The sequence below is a fragment of the Pelodiscus sinensis genome, chromosome 2, assembly GCF_049634645.1.
Source record: "Pelodiscus sinensis isolate JC-2024 chromosome 2, ASM4963464v1, whole genome shotgun sequence".
NCBI lineage: Eukaryota > Metazoa > Chordata > Testudines > Trionychidae > Pelodiscus > Pelodiscus sinensis.
The window spans coordinates 229,582,323-229,594,683 of NC_134712.1; the positions used below are offsets into that span (position 1 = coordinate 229,582,323).

Genomic DNA, 12,361 nt, shown 5'->3' on the forward strand with positions numbered 1-12,361 from the left:
CCAGAAATGCTTTTAACGGAAAAGTTTTCCATTAAAAGCATTTTCGGAAAAGCGCGTCTAGATTGGCAGGACGCTTTTCCGCAAAAGCACTTTTTGAGGAAAAGCGTCCGTGGCCAATCTAGACGTGCTTTTCCGCAAAAAAGCCCCGATCACCATTTTCGCGATCAGGGCTTTTTTGCGGAAAACAAATCTCTGCTGTCTACACTGGCCCTTTTGTGCAAAAGTTTTTCAGAAAAAGACTTTTGCCCGAATGGGAGCAGCATAGTATTTCCGCAAAAGCACTGACAATCTTACATGAGATCGTCAGTGCTTTTGCAGAAATTCAAGCGGCCAGTGTAGACAGCTGACAAGTTTTTCCGCAAAAGCAGATGATTTTGTGGAAAAACTTGCCAGTCTAGACACAGCCAAGATGTAGCTCTCGGCATGTGCTATGAGTATCATTGTGGCCCCCTGGGCTTCCAAAGTTGAGTAGCCCTGTTGTAACTACTAGTGATTAGGGGAAGAAACATTCTCTAGAGCATGTTATCCTGTTACTGCAGGATTCCTCCTCTGACGCACCTGGCACTTACCACTATTAAAGAGAGGGTATTGCACTGGCAGTGATAATTCTTATGTTGCTGTCTTTGACTCCATTATGAATTTTGATGCTTGAACTATGGCAAAAGCAGGATACTCATTCATTATTAATGTGTTTATTATTGATTATTATCGTCACTTTATAATACTCCAAATGCTTGTCTCCTAAGGAATATTTATTATAAAGGCTCCAGAGAAGCATAACAGTGCTATTTTTACTATATCCACTGTATATTCCAGGTAGTATTTGTGTAATAATCAAGTTAACTAGATTTCCGTTTTATATGGCAATATTCAAAATCAAGCAAATACTGATTGTTAGTTGCAAACAGGAAGATTAATAATAGGCTAAAAAATATAAAATTCTGTATTTTTCCTCCCCATAGAGTGATAACAAGCAGTGTGCAAGAGAGTGGCAGGCTTGGGGTCACTCAGAACATGCTAGTTTGGGAACTAACCAGTCTTCTTACTTACAACTTCTGCTCATGTGGTTTCTGCTTTGCTTCTGCAGCATCATATGCAATAGCCTTTTCTGGGTCTTAGAAATGGTTCAGCTATCTCACCTGATTTAAAGCTCCACAGCAATTGGTGCAAAGGATTCTAGGGCATATCTGAAAAACAAACAAACAAACCAACAAGCTGCACACTGTAAATGGCTCAATAGAAATAGTAGCATTTTTTGGCAAAAGAAATAATCAGGATCTTGGTGGGGGAGAAGTGAGCAGGGAATTATTTGTGGGGAAAAGAGTAGCCAAATCCTATCATCTCATAGTTCTGTAACAAACCTAAAGGCCTTGTTGCCCACAGAATATAGCAAATATTTCTAGAGTTTGCTATTGATTTCCTTTGACCCTGCTCCCATTTCTCTCCCAGGTTTGTGGCATGCATCTCCAGTACTGCAGGATGGTCATTCCATGTTGAATAGTTATCCTTCATTAATGTCAATTTATAAAAAGATTATTTTTCAGCCTGCATTTCTACAGCCTCCCAAATAATCATCTGAACACATAGCACATTCCCAGCTCCGTTACACTTTAAAAACCAACAAAAGGAACGTGCATTTTATCTTTCTCTTCTTTTATTTAAAATCCTCTCTAAGCAATTATAGCTGAATTATGCATTCTCTCCCTCTCCTGTGTATGCATTTTCTAGCTGGCTAGATTTTAGCCATCTATTATTTATTCACTCACTTACCCTCTCTCCTGGGACTCATAGTTTTTTTTTCTTTTTCTTATTGCTGCACTGGAAGCTCATGGTCCTATTAATGTTCACACCCTATATAGTCTTGTGTACATTCCATTCATCCTGCTCACCCATTATGGGTTATTGCCATCTGCTGGAAAAACAGGGTGGATTACCAAATAACTACCTCTGAATTCCTGAAAGTAAAGTCACACAGTTTAAGCAGAGGATAATGTACACTTGCAAGCTGTCATACATGCTTTGAAACATGCACATTTTTTAAAAGGATTGGTTTCTGTACACTTTCACTGGATTCCAGTTATCTGAATTGCTGACTTGTAAACAAGTTGTGTGTGCATAGAGCTAAACACATCTTTCATCGGGAGTGCTGAGGGAGGAAAATATGTGCCCCGCAGCATTATGAGTAAGTCACAAAGCAACCATACTACTGCAGTGGCCAAGTTATTGCTTCTGACAAGACTTTAGAGCAATCTTTACAATTTTTTAAAATATGTCCATTTCACCATTTACTTAGACTTCACCAAACAGGGTGAATGACAGGAATTACACTGAAACCACCCATAAACAATCTAGATATTTTATCAGTAATGTGACCAGGCAAGACCTGATGTAAGATTGTTTGATGAGGATAGAACTAGAAGCCAGATACTCTTAATTTCTAATAATAGCCGAAAGATTGACTTTCTACAGCCTTGCACAAGACACTTAATAGTTTTGCCATTATAAGACGGGGATGATATCTACTTTACCTGGGATGCCAGGAAGATTCATATTGATGGAACATGTTGAAAATAAGTTCTTTGTGTGCCCTTCACCATTCTATAAGTATGGTGAAGTTCAGCTGATGTCAGTGTCAAGGGAAAATTAATTCATTCCTTAAATTGAGTCTGGAATGTCAGCTTCTGTATGCTTCATTTCCTTTATTACTGGGTCTATGCTGCTGAGGCATTTAATAGCCACTGAGTGATTAAGGCTTTTTTGCAGAGATATGCAGGCTCCCTTTTTACAGTTTCACCAGAATATTAAGCTGAGCTGCAGCTCGTTACCTCCTTATGTATCGTGCCGAAAGAACCCTTCACTTAGGTTGTCAGGCAGCAGAAGGCCATGCAAGAAGTAAAATGCTTGAGTAGGTGATTCTGTACAAAGAGTACATTGTTCAGATACGACAGAATCACTAGAAGTGCCTATGGTATATCACTGAGAGCTATTTTGTCTTTTACTCATAACCTTGGAGCAATTTCAAATGATAACATCAAAGAGGAGAAAACGAATAATCTGAATTCTTCCCTCTGAATAATTTTTGTGCTAAAGCAGACGTGTTTGCATACCGTACGTCATGGGACACGTCAAGCCTCAAGCATCTGAATATTTGACTTGGTGCAAGTGATGAGAGATTATATAAAATAAGTAGACCACAATGGATGTTCAAACTTGTCTTGCAGATGGAATGCTAGCAGAAGCTCTAGCTTTCCTTCAAAGTTTGTGGTGCTTCCCAGACAAATTATAGTTCTGCCAATAGGATGGATAGGAGGAGTACTGGCTAGCACCTGGATAAGAAGAGTAGTGACTAAGGGGTTAAACTCAAGTAGCTAGCAAGGCTGTTGGCAGGAGGTCAGGAGCACCAATGGGGATACAGTGCTGAAATTTAAGTTGTATAAGATACCTTGCCTGCTTTCTTAGTGTGGGGAGGTTAAGCCAGGAATTGAGACACACAGAATGATTTAAAGACAGGACTACCATGCCTCCAAGGAATTTGGGGCATGGAAGTGGACTGAACCAGGAAAGGATCATAAGTAAATAAAGGGAAAGGCTTATTTAGTCACGATTATGATATTTTGTTCTATTTTTGTGGTTTCGTTTGAACTGCTCTGTGTGAATTCATCCCTCCCCTTCCCTATTCACAATCTAAGAGTTGTTCCCAGAGATTTTCTCTGTGTTTTAATTTGTTTTACTTAGTTGATCTGTAACACCTAGCAATCAAAGATACCTTATCAAGTATATCTTTTGTTTTGTTAATAAAAATCGCTTTTTAAGGTGATGATTTGATTCTTGTGTCCTGGAAAGAAACAGTGGCTTTGTGTGTATGCGTCTGTCTGCCTAAGACGAGCAATCAGCTATCAGAGACTGTAGCTTATTTTTCTCTTTTCTTTTTTCAAGCTCTTTTGAAGCAAAAGAGCTTGGAGTACCCCTCCTGTTTTTTTTTCAGGGTTAAATTATTTGATGGTGGCAGCTTTTTTGTTTATTTCTCAGAGCCAGTGTATCTGTGACTCTGGGGGTTTTTGTAAGTAGAGCCTAGAGGCAAGGTGTTTAAGGTCTCTTGCGGGCCCCCACCTTCTCCACTCAGAGTGCCGGAGTGGGGAACAGCCCTGACAGACAAGGTGACATTTTTATGACTATCTATTCTCTATAAATTCTCTAATTTCAGATTCAGAGATTGTAACAAGTGACAGGGAATGAGGAAGAAGACAGATGACCCTTTCAAAAGCAATGCTTCCTAAAGCAATGTTTTTCCTTTGTAGCGGGTCTGTTCTGATCTAGCACTTCCTTGTGAAATTGTACAGGAACTTTATAATTAATTGATTTTAATCTTTGTAAAAAGAAACAAAAATAGATTTCACAAAGATTCCTGGGGATTTTTACATTGGGAATTTTGTCACCTATAGATTTTCCAAAGAATGTATTCTTGTTGAATGACAAGAGTAAAATATTAGTACCATGCAAGCTTCATGCAGCCCCTGACACGGGAGTTTTGCTTAGGACACAGCATTAAGATAGTAAAGAACTTTTGGATTCTATTGCAAAGTCCCAAAGATTTTAATTGTGATAAAAGCTTTTCTGTTGATTTAATCCAAGCCAATGGTATCCAATAATCTGGTAATTATACTTTGTAGTCAAAGCAGTCTCTGTGACCCTTGATTGGCTTAGAAACAGCTATATAACACTCATGTCATTATGTGCATATACTTCATCTGCTCTTGGATCTTCACAAGATCTCAAAGCTATTCGCAAGGCATTGAGAAGGATATGTCCAAATTCAGAACATTAACTTTTCTTTCAGGTACAATAATTTCAGTTTATTGAGAATCTACAAACCAACATTCTGGCCTTCTTCATATTCTGCTGTAAAGGCCTAATACAAAGTTCACTGAAAGTCAGCAGAGAGACTCCTAGGGCATGTCTACATAGAAGGGCTAAAGCTGAGATAAGCTACGCAACTTGAGCTACGTCAATTGAGTAGCTTAAGTCGAAATAGCTTATTTTGGCTTTTGGTGCTGTCTACACAGCAGAAAGTCCAAGAAAGAACACTCTTCCTCCAACTTCCCTTGCTCCTCATACAATGTGGGTTATAGGAGTCAGAGTAAGAAGTCCTCCAGCTCAACATTATTTTGACATTATGTTGAAATAACTGCTTATAGTATAGATGTGGACTTTGTTATTTCGGAGTAATGCCAGTTATTCCGAAATAACGCTGTTGTGTAGACATAGCCCTAGTGATTTCAGTGGACTTTGGATCAGGCTTTAATACTATGACACATAGCAGAATCCAATGTATATTGTTATATGAAGCTTCTGAATCTTAATGTAATTTCTATATGAATAATGTGTCCTAGTGGTTTGGGAGTCAAACTACTCACAGGAGTTTAGTGAAGTAAAGTAAGTGATTACTCTAATAATTATTATAAAATCATTAAATTACAAATGAAGAAGTAGAAAGGGGTACATAAATATCTTATCAATGGGGGAGAGAGGAGGGAGGAGACTTCTAAGACAACAAATACTTCTGGTTCTCTGTGAAACCATAAAAGACTCAGCTTAGTACAGAGACTTCTTGGGCCTTAAGACACACACTTCTCAGGAGCCATGCAGCTTTCCAAAGAGATACTGGAACACTAGTTAAACTTCACACCAGACAAACAAACCAATATTTCTTCATGGAAGCTCAAAGCTTTAGCTATCTATGCATTTCTCAGTCATTGGTCTAGCTCATATTTTAAAGTATTATATTATTTTAATATTTATTGTATTTGTGATAGTTGTCCTATTCCATGTATACTTTTTTGTAATGACCTCCTGGGAATGGGTGGTTTGTTCAAACGTGACTCAGGTTGGGATGTTAATGGTGATTACCATCCAACTAAAATTATTTGACTCTCTCAGTCCAGTTTTTAGAGAATGAGGTCACCATTATTGGGCTAGTTAATAGCACATTTTTTGGTAGACACATCCGAGAGGCCAAGGATCAGAGGCACCTGGAGACTGAATCAAGATGAAAGCAGATTGCTGTGGCAGAGAGTACTACTAGACAGTGGGGCTATTTTGAGATATTGGAGGTATCCCGAAATAGCTACCCCGCATCTTTGAAATGCGCCCATTATTTTGAAATACTTTTCGAAATAATGGGAGAACTATTCCAGCACCCCTGTAACCCTCATTCCACGAGGGTTAAGGGATGTTTTGAAATAACACCAAATTTCAAAGTAATACACTGTGTAGATGTGCCAAATTTCAAATTAAGCTATTTTGAAATACAATAGAAATAAGATACACAATTTGCGTAGTGCAAATTGCGTATCTTATTTTGAGTCTAGAGTGCTGTGTAGACGCACCCAGAGAGCGAGGGGAAGTTTGTACTTCGATTGTTCCATGTATGTGGAGAAAACATCCTTTCCCCGCCTCACACCCCGATTTGTTAATCCAGCAACGTTTATGAGCGATAAGTTCAATTTAATGCAAAAGAATAAGCTTTTGCTCATCTTAAAATAGCTTGATTTCTTATTTTTAAAAGGGAAATGGCAAAGACAACTTCTTCCAATGAGAAACAGTGAAGATCAGATCAGTGTTACAGCCTGATCACACCTCCAGTTGCTCTTCTTCGTGCTTAAGGCAGGAAAGCATCCCAATGGGCCTGGCTACACAAGACAGCTTACACTGATACAGCTGCAACATTCTCCTCTCAGCTTAACTATTAAGCCCCCACGAGCAGCAGAAGCTATGATGGCAGAAGAAGCTCTCCCACTGATGTAGCGCTCTATCCACTGGCCGTTATGTCCATGTAACATATGTTGCTCAGAAGGTGATTTATTCACACACACCTAAGTGACATAAATTATGCTGACATGAGCTGTAGGGTAGACAGAGCCAGTGAGCCAGATTCTTTTACCTCTTCCGGTGCATATGCTCCTCCCTGCTTCAGTCAGCTTTTGAAAAATTATTGCAGCTGCCTTTGAAGTGATAACTAATCATTCCGCACTTAACGTTACTTCCCTTCTCTGCATCTTAGTACTCTGGACATGGTCATAATTGGCAATGAGAATGATAGAAATGCCTTTAAATAAGTCCGTGTGCGGTCCTAGACATCTTTGTGCCATTATAAGAATGTGAGTATTTGCAGATGCTTATGTTACTCCTAGAATCATAGGATGGCACTACTTTAGTCTCAACATGTCCACTGTTGCCATGGTGGAATCTATAACATTCTGATTAGCCATCCTATTTTAAGTCTATTCAGCACGGTCAAGGACATGACTCGTAAGCAAGAGAAAGCTGTCTAACTTCTAGATTCAGCTTGCAACCCTTTTAATGCCAAAGTGAAACAACATCTTTTTTGTTTTCATTTTCACATCTCTTTCTCTTTGAGCAAACACTTTCTCAGATGTGGAAGGCTCCAGAAATAAGGCAACAAGTGAAATTGAGCTGTACAGTCAGAAGGAAGATGTGGGGAGTTTGTGAAGGCAGTGAACTGAGGGTGAGGAAAGCAAGGGCCTTCAGGAAAGAGCAGAAAGAGAGTAAAGCACTGGACTGGGCATGAGGAGATGTAGGTTCCCTTCAAATAATATGTCAGCAGCAGAGCTGGGATCTCACTTCACCTTTCTGTGATTCCATTTTCATATCCCCATCCTCCTTTGTAAAGTGCTTTGAAATCTAGTGGTGCATAGCACTAAAGGTTACCATTATTCCTCTTTTCCTAACTGCAGAAAAGTCTTCCCCAGTATTTGGCTAGTTAATGTCTTTTCTTACAATTTAAAAATGAAAGAATGCCAGAATGGAAACGAGCTTCTGCTGTATGAGACAATCCCCAAGGAGGTGATATTATGGAGCGATATAAGTGACAACACTGAGCCCTGCTCTGTACTAAGGAGTTATTTTGAAATAACTCCTCTTATCTCAAAATAACAAGTGGACTGTCCACACTACCAACCCTGTTATTTTGAAATAAGGGGCAGGTTATTTCAAAATAATAACTCCTGCTTTCCACAAGGAATAACACTTATTTCAAAATAGTTATTTTAAAATAGTGGTAGTGTGGATTCTCCACTGTTGCTATTTCTAAATAACTACTCCCCAGAGTCATTCAAAATAATTACTTCCCCATGATTTCTGGGACTCTAAGTCAAGATAGTGTGTCCACATAAAGGGGGCCTGCCTAGGACTAATTACAAGGCTTCCGAGTTGTTTGGACATGCTATTTCAAAACTGTTATTTTGGGAGTTATTTCAAAATAAGTTATTTTGAAATAATTTCCTAATGTAGACATCCCCTGAATGTTCATTGAGATAGATGCAGTGTGGTATGATTTCAGCAATAGACATGTGCTATGGATGTTATATAAGAAAAGGTTATTTTGTGAGAGCACATTCCATACCCCCAGTCAGTGTGGATGTCTAGAAGGAAGGGCAAGTCTGACCCATTTGTGTGCCCCGGGCTCCGGGAGCGCAGCATTGCCCCTGGGAGTGCGACACATGCACGGCCCCGCCCCCAGGCACGCGGCGCTCCCCTCCCCCGGGAGCCTGGCACATGCGCAGCCCCGCACCAGGTGCACAGCGCATGCATGGCCCCACCCCCGGGCACCTGGCGCATGCATGGCACCGCCCCGGGCCCGTGGAGCATGCACGGTACCATCCCCGTCCAGCCCGACCCGGCAGCCCCGCGCGGCGCCCCGGGCAGTAGCCCAGTCAGCCCGTACCTTGGGCCAGCTCTGCTAGAAGGCTGCAGAGACCAGTAGCTGTGTAAAGTCTTAAACTCTTGAAAGCATAAGCTAGTATTTAATAACAAATGTTTTTCCATTAAATAAAAGTATAGGACAAGATCTTGTACTGGTGCGTGGTAGGTTCTTGCATGGGATAAGGGGATAGTTTCTTATCATGGTTTCACATTGGAAAACATGATAGGATTCCTTGATATCATGTGAGACGGTGCTGCCTAATGCTGTCTTATCCTTTGCCCACCAGCCAAGCACATGGTCAGCTTCCTGCATCTAACTAGCACATTTGCTACCATCAATAGCAGCAGTGAGCATAGGACTTGGTACTTATATGGTTCATTAGACTTTCAGAGTCATGTAATTCATCCTCTACCAAATTCAAAGCCATGAAAAATGTATCATGGACCATGAAATCTGGTCTTTTGTGTGCTTTTATCTCTATATTATTAAGGTTTCATAGGGAAGATCAGCATTTCTCATATTGGGGCCCCTGACAAAAAAAGGGAATAACACTGCAGGGGGGCTACAGGGTTATTTTAGGGGGAGTATGTTGTTGCCACCCTTATTTTAGCACTGCTTTCAAAGCTGGGCAGCTAAAGAATGGTGGTTGTTTATTGAGGGCCCAGTTGTGCAGACACCAGCCTAGCTCTGAAGATAGCACCACCAGCAGCAGTGCAGAAGTAAGGGTAGCAGTACCACAAACCCCTGTAATAACCTTGTGACTCCCCCCAAACTCCTACAGTTACAATACCATGACATTTCAGATTTAAATAGCTGAAATAATGAAATTTGCCGAAGTATTATATATTCCTTGTGGTGCTGTAAAAGTAAAATAGCAAATATTTAAAATGTAGCATCTCATTAATATCTCTCTCTATATTAAAAAAAAAAAGTTTCCTGTGGGACGACAGTGATGTCATCATATCACTCTGCATCCCGCAGCCCCTGCCCCCTCAGCCACCTGGCCTCCTCCCGCTCTCTTTCCTGCTGCTAACCCCATTAGCTCAGAACTTGGCCTGTGCCACCCCAGCCCTTCTCTGCTGGCTGGAGGGGGTTGAGAGAATGCAGCCTGTGCTGTCCTAGCCCTTCTCCACCAGCCAGAAGGGGGGCTGAGAGGCTTGGACTGGTTGTAGGTGAGCATGGGGGGGCACAGAGGCCCGGGCTCCCCTCCCCAGAAACTGGGGGGGATGCTAGGGCTGGTGTGTCCCTGGCCCTCCCTCCTTGACAGCTAGGTGGAGAGCCAGGCCTGCCTACTGCCAGAGACAGGGGATCGGCGAGCGCAGTGAGCAGGGGGCACAGCCCCTTAGTATTTTTAAGTATTAAAAGTCTCGTTTCAGTGCTAAACCTTCCATTATGAAGACTGAATTTTCTTAGATGCTCATTGCTACTAAGAGAACTAAAAGTCTTCCAGCTCTGTTGCGGTAAAGAGCATTACAGTGATGATGGTGATGTGAAAGATGAATTTGTTCTAATAATGAGAGGCTCAGTTTTCCAAGAGGGTTGAGTTGATATATAGTGTATGTTGGGAGGTGGGGGGAGATGAGTTTACAAAAAAAAATTAAAAACATTGTTTTATTTTTGGAGGAAGGAATAAAACAAACGAAACCACTAGACACTAAAAAAACTACACCAGTCCCAAACCCAAGCACATGAGCTCTTCCAACTAAAAACAGGACTATGTAGCACTTTAAAGACTAAGAAGATGGTATAGTCTTTAAAGTGCTACATAACCCTGTTTTTTGTTTCAGCTACACCAGACTAACATAGCTACATTTCTATCACTATTCTTCCAACTATTCACTCTAACTACTTTTGTCTACTCTTATGAGTGTGCGTGATCCTCTATTGTCTGTATGGAAGCTATCTAAAATTGTGAGCAGCTCAGAGCATAAGTACAGAACCATACATACTAAGATGCTGTAATTAATGTAAATAAAATATATTCCTACCTTTGCATCTTAGCAGAATGTTTTTTCACAGGTAACCTCTTCTGCAAATCTGTAGTTGTATTCCAGAAACATCAGCTAACCCTGAAATATCACAGCACAAGAATGTTCTATAATAATGAGAGATGCATACTTTGTGATTATATTACATCATGTTTCATCACTGAATTTCAAAATTTTAAAGAGGCTGGGAAACCACAATTGTAGGGAGGTACAACTGAATTGGCAGTATCTGATAATGAACATTAAGTACTTTGCTGTGTCAAGACTCAGGCATAGACTTAGTTACATAAATAATCTCTTGAAGTGCCATCCAGGTGCAGCACAAAGCATAGACATGACATCAGATACCAGTGCCAATTAAAAGGAAGTCACAGGACCCTATATACTTTGGCATCATAGGGTACATAGCCCTGTATACCAGCTCACTCACATAAACACAGCAAACAATCTGCCCCCACACGTTTTCTAATGGCCATAATTTAATTTTGCACATAGTGCACATTTGCCAGCATTCAGCTGGATCACTAGTAAGTTTTCATCTTGATTCGTAGCTATCAGATAGAAAGGAGCGCTCTTTAATTTTTTTAACCCCTTAGCAGTGTGAAGCTGTGCATAGCTAATTCCTGACAGTGCCAAGGGGCTGATGAATTGATTCCTCCAGTAGGAAATTTACGCTCTTATTTAATAGCTATAAGGTCTGACAGTCCAGTATCTTTAAATGATAAAAAAGAATCATGAATGTGTTTAGCCCTGAAAATGAAATGCTATTATTCAGAGGAAAATACATATACATACATGCCCCCTTGCCATTGTCTCAGAGACAGTGTGGCTTGTTTTTTATCTCCATTCCCTGTATTTCTCTCCCGCCTCCTCTTGTCCCTTGAGGAACAATGCTTGCCTTGTTTCCATTCAGTGACCTGACGCGGAGATTAACACGCATGAGTGCCTGTCCCACTGTGTTCCATTGTGTGCACTCCCACCAGACGCTGATGCCATCTGGTGGGGGGGAGGGAAAGAAGATCAGCAGCTCTAATTTTCAACAACCACATGGAAGATTGTGGCTCATTCACCAGTCATTTAAGAACAGCTACAGCAGCAGTCTGCCGGGGGAGAGGGGAAGAGAAGATTTAAATTAACTAGATAGAGACATTTTAATAGTTTGTTTTCAATAAAGGGCAAACTGAGAGGTGGAACTATAAACACAGTATTTTTCTGAGTGTTATTATTTGAAAAGGGCTGAACTATTCCATCTACAGGCCAGGTGTTGCACTGCAGGTCGGAGGTAAACCTGGGACCAGATGACACAGGCAATGATGGAACAAATATTTGTACAACATCTGATATTGAGGAACCTTTACCTGTTTGGTCTCTAAGCGCTGCCGTGATATGACTATTACATAAAGGATTCTCCATAATGCCCTGCCAAGAGCTCCAACCCTGAGGTTGTGTGTCCACGGCAACTGCATCTTTTTTTCTCAGAATGCCAGTTTTTGCCCATTGTCGTGGTGGCTTCTTTGTGATAGAGAGATCTATGATGAAAAGGCCACCTAACGCATTTCACGTTGTCCACCAAATATCATGCCTGTGAATCTGGAAAGAAGCTGCTGTATTTCATTGTTTGTCACGCTTTCCTGCTCTCTGGCAGTTCCAA

The 12,361-nt window shown here is 40.8% G+C and overlaps 1 long non-coding RNA gene across 1 annotated transcript; it reads right to left on the reverse strand.

Moving 5' to 3' along the window:
• Positions 1–200: 200 nt before the first annotated feature.
• Positions 201–10,790, reverse strand: LOC142826848 (uncharacterized). Its single transcript, XR_012901115.1, has 3 exons — positions 10,711–10,790; positions 1,771–1,912; positions 201–1,187 (listed from the first exon to the last, which is right to left on the reverse strand). It is a non-coding gene; the product is annotated as an uncharacterized LOC142826848 (long non-coding RNA).
• Positions 10,791–12,361: the final 1,571 nt, after the last annotated feature.